We start from the raw sequence: 12,301 nt of genomic DNA on the forward strand, positions 1-12,301 counted from the left end.
TAAAACAACTATATTTGCAGCAACTGATAATTGAATAATGAAAACATGACACATCAAAACAGTGGGATTTTTGAACTATGAAATGGTAGGCAAATGGATCAAGCTAGAGAAAAATAATCCTCAATGAGTTAATCCAGACAACTAAGACACATTTTGTATGTTTTCTCTCATATTTGGATGTTATCATTTAAGCTTCTAATCTGTGTGCCAAAAAATAAATATCCATAAATCAGGAATGAGGAGACGGTTTCCTAAGGAAGGGGAAAGAAAAGAAAGACAGTGTCATGAAGAATAAAATTGAAACCTAGAACAGGAGGATCAAGTGGGTGAGAGAATGTGATAAATGAATAAAGAAGGTTTATGAAAAAAGATAACTTACAGTAAAGTTCGCTTGAAAAGCTTTATGGAAACACACTACCATAGAGATTTCCTAAAATTAATGTACATATGAAAGGAATCGAAATTGAGCCTCCATATGATTCAGCAGACAATGTCCCAACTAGATCATCCAGTGCCATCAAGTAGAATCTGTTGTTTCAAGAATGGCATATATTCTAATGAATCATTAGTCAAAGACTTTCCCTGCAATCCCCAAATACCACAGAATAGTGCCAAGGCTCTTAATTGCTATCCACTCCCTCGAATTTTCTATTGCTTATGAAAACAGTCTCTGGGGTTGGGGATTTAGCTCAGTGGTAGAGCGCTTGCCTAGGAAGCAGACCCTGGGTTCGGTCCCCAGCTCCGGAAAAAAAAAAAAAAAAGAACCAAGAAAAAAAAAAGAAAAAAGAAGAAAACAGTTTCGAATGTCAATTAGCTGACGGATAACTAGAAGCTTCTGGTACAACCATTCTGGAAATCAGTCTGGAGGATCCTCGGAAAATTGGACATTGAACTGCCTGAGGATCCAGCTATACCTCTCTTGGGCATATACCCAAAAGATGCCCCAACATATAAAAAAGACACGTGCTCCACTATGTTCATCGCAGCCTTATTTATAATAGCCAGAAGCTGGAAAGAACCCAGATGCCCTTCAACAGAGGAATGGATACAGAAAATGTGGTACATCTACACAATGGAATATTACTCAGCTATCAAAAACAACGACTTTATGAAATTCGTAGGCAAATGGTTGGAACTGGAAAACATCATCCTGAGTGAGCTAACCCAATCACAGAAAGACATACATGGTATGCACTCATTGATAAGTAGCTATTAGCCCAAATGCTTGAATTACCCTAGATGCCTAGAACAAATGAAACTCAAGACGGATGATCAAAATGTGAATGCTTCACTCCTTCTTTAAAAGGGGAACAAGAATACCCTTGGCAGGGAAGAGAGAGGCAAAGATTAAAACAGAGACTGAAGGAACACCCATTCAGAGCCTGCCCCACATGTGGCCCATACATATACAGCCACCAAACTAGATAAGATGGATGAAGCAAAGAAGTGCAGACCGACAGGAGCCGGATGTAGATCTCTCCTGAGAGACACAGCCAGAATACAGCAAATACAGAGGCGAATGCCAGCAGCAAACCACTGAACTGAGAATAGGACCCCCGTTGAAGGAATCAGAGAAAGAACTGGAAGAGCTTGAAGGGGCTCGAGACCCCATATGTACAACAATGCCAAGCAACCAGATCTTCCAGGGACTAAGCCACTACCTAAAGACTATACATGGACTGACCCTGGACTCCTACCTCATAGGTAGCAATGAATATCCTAGTAAGAGCACCAGTGGAAGGGGAAGCCCTGGGTCCTGCTAAGACTGAACCCCCAGTGAACTAGACTGGTGGGGGGAGGGCGGCAATGGGGGGAGGGTTGGGAGGGGAACACCCATAAGTAAGGGGAGTGGGGAGGAGGATGTTTGCCCGGATACCGGGAAAGGGAATAACACTCGAAATGTATTTAAGAAATACTCAAGTTAATAAAATAAATAAATAAATAAATAAATAAATAAATAAAAGAAGCTTCTCATGTAATTACTTGTATTCATGATGCTAAAATGTACTCTGTACCCTACCTGAGGAGCTAGGTAACCATCAGTATCTCTCAGATATAAATCCTGGAAATTACAAAACTGAACTTTTTCTAAAAGATAAATTAGTGCAATGGTGGAAAAGTTATAGAAATAACCAACCACTGTGATTGGAGTTAAGGATCACTCTATGAGATGAAATCCATATCTGACACTACTAAAGCAGCAAAGAAGCCGTGTCTTCCAGATTCAACAAAACTGATGTATGTGTCAAATCGCAGACTGACTGAGCTCAAAAAAGGCCTGTACAGACTCAAAGAATACTGGTCCCAGCCTCAGGGAGAGGAAATCCCATTCCTAACCAAGAAAGTATGGAAAATTAATACTTATGAAAATCTGTGAAACAGTTGTCTCTTTTCTGATAGTGTATCTAAGAGACAGAGAACTGTGATGCACAAAGGGTACCTGTGATGGATTTGACCATATGTGAATCTCTAGTATATTATATGACAGATATTGGGGTTTGTACACACTGGAGACACACAAAATGGTGCCAAGCCCAGAGGTTTGCCAGCGTCCTACCCTTTGTCATAACACAGTACCAGATCATTCACTTCCTTATATATACACTCATATGACACTAGTTGTGTGCCAATAGACATCTCTAGATAGTAACATGATATATCTTTTGCTGATTAAATGATGTATGCATGTATGCTGGTACATTCCACCTTAAACTAGTTCTGCACCCTAATGTGGTTTCCAGAGACTGCTTCTCAGGTAACTCATTTGGACTATTCAGTCCACAGTCCTCCAACCTCCAGGACAATACTCCACAGCTGGGTCAGGGACAATTTATCCCACAAAGAAGAAAAGACCACCAAATCCTGAGTGACTACTTCCTTTTCTCCAATTTGCACACTCTGAGGCCATAATATACATTCCTTCATAATCCTCACTCTTAAATTCTTTTCCAACAACAGGTAAGGCAGAAGAGATATAAGCCACATTCCAATAAAACCGTACAAAGGACATGGAAAGGAGTCATGGGAAAGTGGGCTGCACTCACACTTTGTTACCCTGATGATTAAATCTATGCACACTACATTAAACTGGAAAAATTATACAGAGGCCTGAAAAAACTATAAAGTGGGAAATCATCTCTGGAAGGCAGTTCTTCCCCATCAAAATCTGCCTTTTAAGATGAGGGAGAAGTTCTTGGACAGGGAAATCTTTCTACAGAATTTTGAATGCTTCCAATACCTCTAAAAGGCAAAACAGATAAGATTTGCCTGCTACATGAACAAGTGTGATTTTGTACAATGAGTGTAATTATCCAGACAAGACTAGGGGCTATTGTTCAGATTAGGGACTCAAAAAGTTTAGGAGAGCATCTTTCAGATATTGTGTACAGGTTACAAGAGGCACTAAACTGCCAGTTTCAACACGTTGGAATCAGTGACGCTCCAGAAAAAGAACAGATTTTAGATGGAGCCACAACTGAGGTAGGGAAGATTTTTGCCTCAATGAAAATAGGAAAATTAAGGACTGAATAAATGCTACAAGGTATCTAGCAACTGTTTCCAAATGAGCAGTGGCCCCCAGGCCTCTTTAACACCTCACTTTAAGACAAATGAATCTTTGAGCCCAAAAACTGACTGCTGGAATGTCTAATACAGGATCAGTTTGCAAAACAGGGCCCAAACAAAACTCACAATGTCAAGTAGAAAAACATCTACATTGGATTACAATAAATGTAAAAAAGGAATTCAAATGGACTTCAGGTTGTAATTTTAAATCACTGAGGATGGACAGACTTTAAATTTCCAACAGTCAACACCCAGCCCTGAAATTAAGGGGAAACACAAAAATACTCTGACCATTACATGGGGACCCAGTGTCTTAGTTAGGGTTTTATGGCTGTGAGCAGAAACGATGATCAATGCAAGTTGTATAAAGGACATTTAATTGGGGCTGGCTTACAGGTTCACAGGCTCAGTCCATTATCATCAAGGCAGGAGCATGGCGGCATCCAGGCAGGAATGGTGCAGGAGGAGCTGAGTTCTACATCTTCACCTGAAGGAAGCCAAGAACACACTGAGCATTCTCAGACAGCTAGGAGGAAGGTCTTCAAACCCATCCCCACAGTTGCACACTTCCTCCAATAAGGCCAGACCTTCTAATAGCGCCATTCCCTTGACCAAGCATATGCAAACTATCACATTCCAATCCCTGACCCCCAATAGGCTTGTTCAAACACATGAGCCTATAGAGGCCATACCTAAACATAGTATAATAAAAAAGTACATTTATTCCAACTTCTAAAGTCCCCATAGTCTATAGCAGTAGCAACAATGTTAAAAGTCCAAAGTTCAAAGTCACTTCTGAGATCCATCCAATCACTAACCAGTAATCCCCGAATTAAGACAAGCAGCCAGCTGGGCAAACTCCAAACTCTGCCGTCTCCATGTCTGATGTCAAAGTGGTCTTCAGATCTTCAACTCCTTTTTCACCTTTGGTCACTGCAACACACTTCTTTCTCCTGAGCTGGTTCCACTCCGGTAGCAGCTTTCCTCGATAGATAACCCGTGGCTCTGGCATCTTTAACATCTTTGGGTCTCCAAGGCAGGTTGTTTCAATGTCTTGGTCCTCCAAAGGGCTGGCTTCACTACTCCAGCACTTTCCTCTGTAGCACTCAGGTTGATCCACTTCACTGCCTCAGCTGTTCTTGGTGTTCATCCCACGGTACTAGCATATCCAAAATATTGGGATCTTCCACTGTAACTAGGCTTCACCAGTAGCCTCTCACAGGCTCTCTTCACGGTGCCAAGCCTCAAATCCTTTGCATGACTCCTTCAGTCCTCGGCCATCAATTGCAACTGAGGCTGCACCTTCACCTATGGCCTTCTATGGCCTCTTACAGTGTCCTGCCTCAGCTGCTCTTCATGATCCCTTCATGCCTTTGAAGCCAGTAACACCTGGGTGACTCTTACACATTACCAAATACAGCTGCATGAAGTACAAACTTGGATATTTCTAGAACATAACTTCTTTGTGCTCTCAGAAAACACTTCCCAGAAGATTTCACCTCAGTGAGGCTGATCTCTTTCTTAGCTCCAGCTAACCAGCATCAATTGTCCCAGGAGTCTCCTTCACCTCTTGGATATAAAACCAGAGCAGGTGGCTGAAGTAGCCTAGTTCTGCTGCTTGCAGGAGCTTGAACAGAGCCCCTTGTTCTATTACATTATCACTAGCTTCCTCTTTTCTAACACTTTCACTGCTTAACCTAGGCTGCCCTGGATCTTGCTCTGTAGCTTGACCTTGCACTCAGATATCTGCTTGTCTTTGCCTCTGAGGATTAAAGGTTTGTACTAAGTTGCCTGGAGCTAACTTGCCTGGGTGGGACCTTGCCCCAAGGTCATTTCGTCCTCAATTTAATTTAATATCTTTGAACACATGATTCAGTTCCATTTCATTTCCTGGTGTCCTTTTAATACTTCAACCATATATTTTGGGTGTTTTTTCCTTTTGTAACTTCCCTTTTTCCATTAACATTCTCTTCATAAAAGTGAATTTTAGTAACCACACAACAGAATTTACACAAGACTGTTTTGAGAGTTCCTTTTTCAAAGTAATTAATCTAAATCTCTTCACCTTAACTCTTTGGACAAGGGCAAAGAGCAGCCACATTTTCCCCCATAGTACCACAAAAACAGTGTTTGGGCCACATACTAAAATTCTTCTTCACTGAACCATCTTGGGCCAGGTCCAAACAGTACAAATCACTCTTAGCAACGAAGTCTTCCGTCTCCCTACCAGGATGGCCCACTGAGCCCCATTTAAGGCATTCCACTGCTTCTCAAACTCAAAGTCCCAAAATCCACATTCTTCCAAACAAAGGCATGATCAGGCTTATCACAGCCTGTCCTCACTTCCTGGTACAAACTTCTGTCTTAGTTAGGCTTTCATTGATTGACAGACACTATGTATCAACGCAAGTTTTATAAAGGACATTTAATTGGGGCTGGCTTACAGGTTCACAGGTTCAGTCCATTATCGTCAAAGGCAGGAGCATGGCAGCATCCAGGCAGGCATGGTGCAGGAGGAGCTGAGTTCTACATCTTCACCTGAAGGAAGTTGGGAACAGAATGAGCATCCCCAGGCAGCTAGGAGGAGAGTCTCCAAGCCCACCCCTACAGTGACACACTTCCTCAACAAGGCCACAGCTTCTAATAGTGCCGCTCCCTTGGCGAACCATCACACCCACCAAGTAAGAATGAGACACAAAATAGTTGTAACCATATTGGAGGCATATTGACATGGATGATGAAATCCATGCTTAAAGAAGGAGGAAGTTTCCATCTCCTGGAATCTCCACCTTGGTCCAATTTTCAAGAGCACTGGTGGACAGTCACCATCTTGGCAATCCTCTTGACTGGTGATATGGGCAGACAAGTCAAGTCATGGATAATTGCCCCCATAATTTTGCTAGACCTCCCAAGTAATTTGTGAAGAACAGATACTTTGCATGATATAGATTCGGTGTTCACAAAAGAAATTAAGCTATTATCATGAAATGAAAAAGGGAATTAAAGGCTAATCCAAATCTAATGGATGCTGATAATAAGGAGCAGCCATTCCCCATAAATCTATCTTGGAACTTTAACATCCCAAATATGGTAGATCAGTGACCATTTGCATAGGGAAAATATCAGGCAACATCTAGTTAGAGATGGGACGTATTGAACCATCTACTAGCACATTAAGTTTTCCAGTTTTTGTTATTATTGAAAACACCAGGTAAATTCAGATTTCTCCATGCTTTAAGAGCAATTAAGGCATCTATACAGACTATAAGAACTATAAACCTTAGCCTTTCTGCTCCCTTAGTCATTATCAATACCTATTACATAACTATTGACAAAGGACTTCTTTTTTCCATGCCTCTGCACCTTCATGGCAAACAGAGATAGATTTTCTCAACTCCAGCTGAGAACAATAAGCATCTAGAGCAGAGATATCCCTGACGTGGGCTCCCACAGGGCAAAATCATTGTCCAACAATTTGTCAATTAACGTACGTGAGGCATTAAAAGCAATAGTAATGACTGTTACATTGTTCCTTACAAACTTTCTAATTGGATATCTTAATGCTGTCCATTTCAAATGTTTGCTGTCAAAAATTTCAGAAGCCCTACTTGACAAAGGAATATAAAAAGCAGCTGAACAGATACAACGTCATGAGCCTTTTCTGTTTTCCTGGCACAGTATAGATAGTAAGACAATAAAAGCATAAATGGTGCAATTTGAATTTGTAAGTTCCCAAATCTTTACTAACTATAGAGACCTTCATGGGAAACCTTTCCTTCCCGCTACCATTGGCTAATTAAGCCCTCTTTTTGCCCTTTTGCAAGGTGCAAAGAGAACCAAGGAACTATTGACTAATACAGAAGAACCTCAGAAAAGTACAAAAATGTACAATGCAAGCTTAAACCAGATTATTATGCATAGTTACATTTCAAATAACAAGCTCCCATAGCTTCGGTTACTAATATGGGCTATCTACTGCCCTCCTGTCTATTGGATACATTTAGCATACTCCGCTATACTTGTGCTTACCATGTTCATAGATGGTATCTTTGCATTAGCTCTCAGAATTCTTATGGCCTCTCAGTTACATTGGGAAAAGACATAGTTCAAATTGAACACCTTATATTCCAGGACCTATCAGCTTGTAATTTCTCCTTTAATTCCACAATGCAAACCTTTCTGTTGAGTTTCCATAGTCAGATTGATAATAGTTATCCAGAGAACAAAGTTTTCTCTATCTTGCCACAAATGTTAAACTTATGTATTGGATTGTGCAGTGCCATCCCCGTCTTGGATGCAGCTTCAGTTTTCACATATGCTTCCAAGCAAATTTAGCAATGTTTCACACTTAATAGGATGATGCAATACACAAGCGTACACTCCATCCTTCGATGGATCAGTTCAGCTTGGTAAATTTCTAAACATCCTGAAATCCACTTGTTTGGGACCATCAGGAACATCCCATTATTTTTAGAAACAGTATGCTGCTAATATGAGAAAATCATCACCCATTCTCCATTAAAATCCTCCCTTAAGCTTCCTCCATGAAGAGCCTATAGATAATCAATAGAAGTTGAAGTTTTGTTTGTGTATTAAAATAAGGAACAGGAAAACCATTTGAGTACCTGGCTGACACATCAATCCTTACAGATTGATAGACTGAAAAATAGAGAGACTGAAAATGAAAAAAAAAAATAACTTGTAACTGAAAGAGGGGGAAAAGACTCTTCCCAGAGAGAAAATATGCACTGGATATGTATGAAGTCCAGATCCTAAAGGCAAAGAAATCACTAGCATGGTTAACCTACACTAGCCCCTTCCCTGCCTGTCCTCCATTCCTCGGGGAATCATTAACCCTTTGTAACTCAGGCCTAAAACATGTCCCCAGAAGTATTTAAGATGAAACCTTAAACCCTATACCTGCTTATTAGTGCTTTTATTAGTGATAATTCTCAGGGGTACACTCACTCTTTGTTGTGAGCTACAGTTAGAGCCCCTCCATTTCTGATGCTGGTTCCTGGGGACTTTTGAGCACCGAATATCTACAGTCACAACTCTTATGTAGATGAGTGCCACTCAGCAGGTAATTCATCTATGTCTTATCCTTGTTGTGGTTCTTTCCACCTTGAGTTCAATTTGGTTGGATTTGCCTCCAAGAGGATGCTTGTCCCCACCACCCCAGTATGATTTTTATATCCTAGCCAAGCTGATCACAGGAGATTTTAAAATGAATACAGATAGAATATCAAGGAGGCCAGTCCATAAAGTATTGAAGTCTACAACCCAGGCTGATGGGACAGGGGAAAACCTATTCAGGAATAGTCCATCGCTATTATCAATGGCATCTTTCCTAAACAGTATTTAAATGCTTCCGCAATACTCATTACAATCTCTCATCCAGAAATCTGCTATTCATGTGATGATTACAATCCCTACTGAGGAGTTGAGATAGCTACACTGAATGATACCACAATTCCAAGGGTGTTTATGTACTCCAAACACTTACAAGTGGCTCTGCTCCTAGCCTTCTAAGGTCAAACATTCATGGAAATGTCTAAATGTGAACTCCCCCCTTACCTTCTGCAGGATGCAATGTCTGAATAAGGGTGGCCACCCTGATCAGTTTGAGGCTTATCATGGTCCTGTTTAGATTTCAAAATCTTTGTGGTCATGCAGGAAGCTAATATTTATGACTACACGTATGAAGGAAATAATCCACAGCCTTTCGGAGGGCTTCCATTCTCTCAAAAGAAATCATTGTGGGCCTGCCATGAACCTTACCTATACAGATTCTGGCCATGTTCTTTTCCCTGTCATGTTTCTCAGACAATGCATGTTTTCTTAATTCTTCTGAGGTAAACTAGTCCCTTTCTTCAATATGAAATCCTTATTATGCCAACACCTCATTAATATAATAGCACCATCTACACATATGGCTTCCTGTCAATGCTAGAGAGGAATGGCAGGAGCTTTCCTTTCAACAACATCACCAATATATTAAAAGATATAAAAGAGATTTTGCTATATCAACCATAATAGCAGCTATAGTTTTGGGTTGATTGCCATAGCAGCAAAAGCCACTGCTTTGATATCCCTGAAAAATTCTCTAAAAACATCAGAAGCCTTAAAAAGGATGCCAAAGGCAAGAACAAAAGCTTTTGACACCCAACTCCAGGTTAATCTACGCCTCCAAGTAGAACTGCTTAACTTCCATCATTAAGACAGTATTATACAGGATGAGGTAAATGGTCTCTGGGAATTAGCTCAGGTAACATGCAACCCCCAATATAACTCTACTTGTCCCTCTCAATACCAAACATATCCTTACTACTCCTCAGTCCTAAAGCTCAAAGACAATACCTTATTATATTATGGAATCCTATGTTCTTTTCTCACCCTTTAACAAGTGTTACACCATGAAATAACACAAAATCAATGCAAAAAGGTTATAGGGTTATGGGGATCCCACACCTGCTCTGTCACAGGGCTCCCCCTTTCAGGGAGGAAGGACATGGGAAGTTAACCACACTTATTCCACTCCATTACCTGGTGGATGTCAGGTTGTAGAGATGCCTCAGAATACCCCTAGCAGTTGGAGAAGTACAATTTCAGGCATGAGACAGCCAGAACTGGCTCAGGGATCCCCGGGTCTGAGGTGAGGCCTGAGCCATCTGGTTCTCAGGCTCTTGGGCATCCAGGAACCTCTGGAAGCCACAAAAGAGCTAAAGATGGAGGTGGGGGGGGGCTGTGAGCTATATCTATCACAGTGTCAAAGGGGAAAAGAGAGGAGCTCTGGCTGCTCCCACAGGGAGAGTCTTTGCCTTGATGGCAGTTGGCTTGAGCGTTGCTTAGTGGTAGTCCTGGCTGGGAGTGCAGAGAGGCCTTCTACAGGAGATTAGATGGCGGCTGTATAGGCAAAGGCCTTCTCCTTGGCTCCCTATGATGGATTCTTGTGAAAAGAGGCAGTCCATGGTTTTAAGGCATTTATTGCCATGGCAGAAAGTGGATGAGTAAAACCATATCCTACTTCTCAGGGTGGGCCAGAGGTTAAATACTTTTTGCAGAGAGCAGTCTCTGGGAAGGAAATCTTATTGGCTAAGTCTCCATACCTTTAGGTCTACGATCCCTTCAGGGTTACTACGGTTTTTAGTCTTACCTCAACCAGGAACCAGGATGCCTTTCACAGTCCCTCATAAAGGTATGACTGATATGACACATTTCTTTAAAATCTGATGAATGTGGTCTCACAAGAAAAAGTTCTTATATATGGATAGGTGCTGCAATCTGGAAGATCATATCCCAAATAAAAATAAAAATAAAAAACCCCAGGAGGAGTAGAAGGCAGGAAATAATCAAACTCAGAGCTGAAATCAACCAAGTAGAAACAAAAAGGACCATAGAAAGAATCAACAGAACCAAAAGTTGGTTCATTAAGAAAATCAATAAGATAGATAAACCCTTAGCCAGACTAACGAGAGGACACAGAGAATGTGTCCAAATTAACAAAATCAGAAACGAAATGGGAGACATAACTACAGATTCAGAGGAAATTCAAAAAATCATCACATCTTACTATAAAAGCCTATATTCAACAAAACTTGAAAATCTGCAGGAAATGGACAATTTCCTAGAGAGATACCAGGTACCGAAGTTGAATCGGGAACAGATAAACCAGGTAAACAACCCCATAACTCCTAAGGAAATAGAAGCAGTCATTAAAGGTCTCCCAACCAAAAAGAGCCCAGGTCCAGAAGGGTTTAATGCAGAATTCTATCAAACCTTCATAGAAGACCTCATACCAATATTATTCAAACTATTCCACAAAATTGAAACAGATGGAGCACTACCGAATTCCTTCTATGAAGCCACAATTACTCTTATACCTAAACCACACAAAGACCCAACAAAGAAAGAGAGTTTCAGACCAATTTCCCTTATGAATATCGATGCAAAAATACTCAATAAAATTCTGGCAAACAGAATCCAAGAGCACATCAAAACAATCATCCACCATGATCAAGTAGGCTTCATCCCAGGCATGCAGGGATGGTTTAATATACGGAAAACCATCAACGTGAACCATCATATAAACAAACTGAAAGAACAAAACCACATGATCATTTCATTAGATGCTGAGAAAGCATTTGACAAAATTCAACACCCCTTCATGATAAAAGTCCTGGAAAGAATAGGAATTCAAGGCCCATACCTAAACATAGTAAAAGCCATATATACAGCAAACCAGTTGCTAACATTAAACTAAATGGAGAGAAACTTGAAGCAATCCCCCTAAAATCAGGGATTAGACAAGGCTGCCCACTCTCTCCCTACTTATTCAATATAGTTCTTGAAGTTCTAGCCAGAGCAATCAGAAAACAAAAGGAGGTCAAGGGGATACAGATCGGAATAGAAGAAGTCAAAATATCACTATTTGCAGATGATATGATAGTATATTTAAGTGATCCCAAAAATTCCAACAGAGAACTACTAAAGCTGATAAACAACTTCAGCAAAGTGGCTGGGTATAAAATTAACTCAAATAAATCAGTAGCCTTCCTCTACACAAAAGAGAAACAAGCCGAGAAAGAAATTAGGGAAACGACACCCTTTATAATAGACCCAAATAATATAAAGTACCTCGGTGTGACTTTAACCAAGCAAGTAAAAGATTTGTACAATAAGAACTTCAAGACACTGAAGAAAGAAATTGAAGAAGACCTCAGAAGATGGAAAGATC

The 12,301-nt window shown here is 40.7% G+C and overlaps 1 protein-coding gene and 1 long non-coding RNA gene across 7 annotated transcripts in view; one reads left to right on the forward strand and one right to left on the reverse strand.

Annotated features, from left to right (window-relative positions):
* Nucleotides 1-6,228, reverse strand: part of LOC134481036 (uncharacterized) — a 121,654-nt gene extending 115,426 nt beyond the window's left edge. Inside the window, exons 1-2 of the long non-coding RNA XR_010056208.1 lie at nucleotides 6,009-6,228; nucleotides 3,959-4,051 (exon numbers count right to left, since the gene is read on the reverse strand). This is a non-coding gene — a long non-coding RNA (uncharacterized LOC134481036). The remainder of the gene's footprint in view (nucleotides 1-3,958; nucleotides 4,052-6,008) is intronic.
* The window catches only part of LOC134481033 (immunoglobulin lambda-1 light chain-like), a 357,250-nt gene that overhangs the window by 132,549 nt on the left and 212,400 nt on the right, over nucleotides 1-12,301 (forward strand). The window lies entirely within an intron of this gene.

Source organism: Rattus norvegicus, chromosome 11 (assembly GCF_036323735.1).
Source record: "Rattus norvegicus strain BN/NHsdMcwi chromosome 11, GRCr8, whole genome shotgun sequence".
In the NCBI taxonomy this organism is placed as follows: domain Eukaryota; kingdom Metazoa; phylum Chordata; class Mammalia; order Rodentia; family Muridae; genus Rattus; species Rattus norvegicus.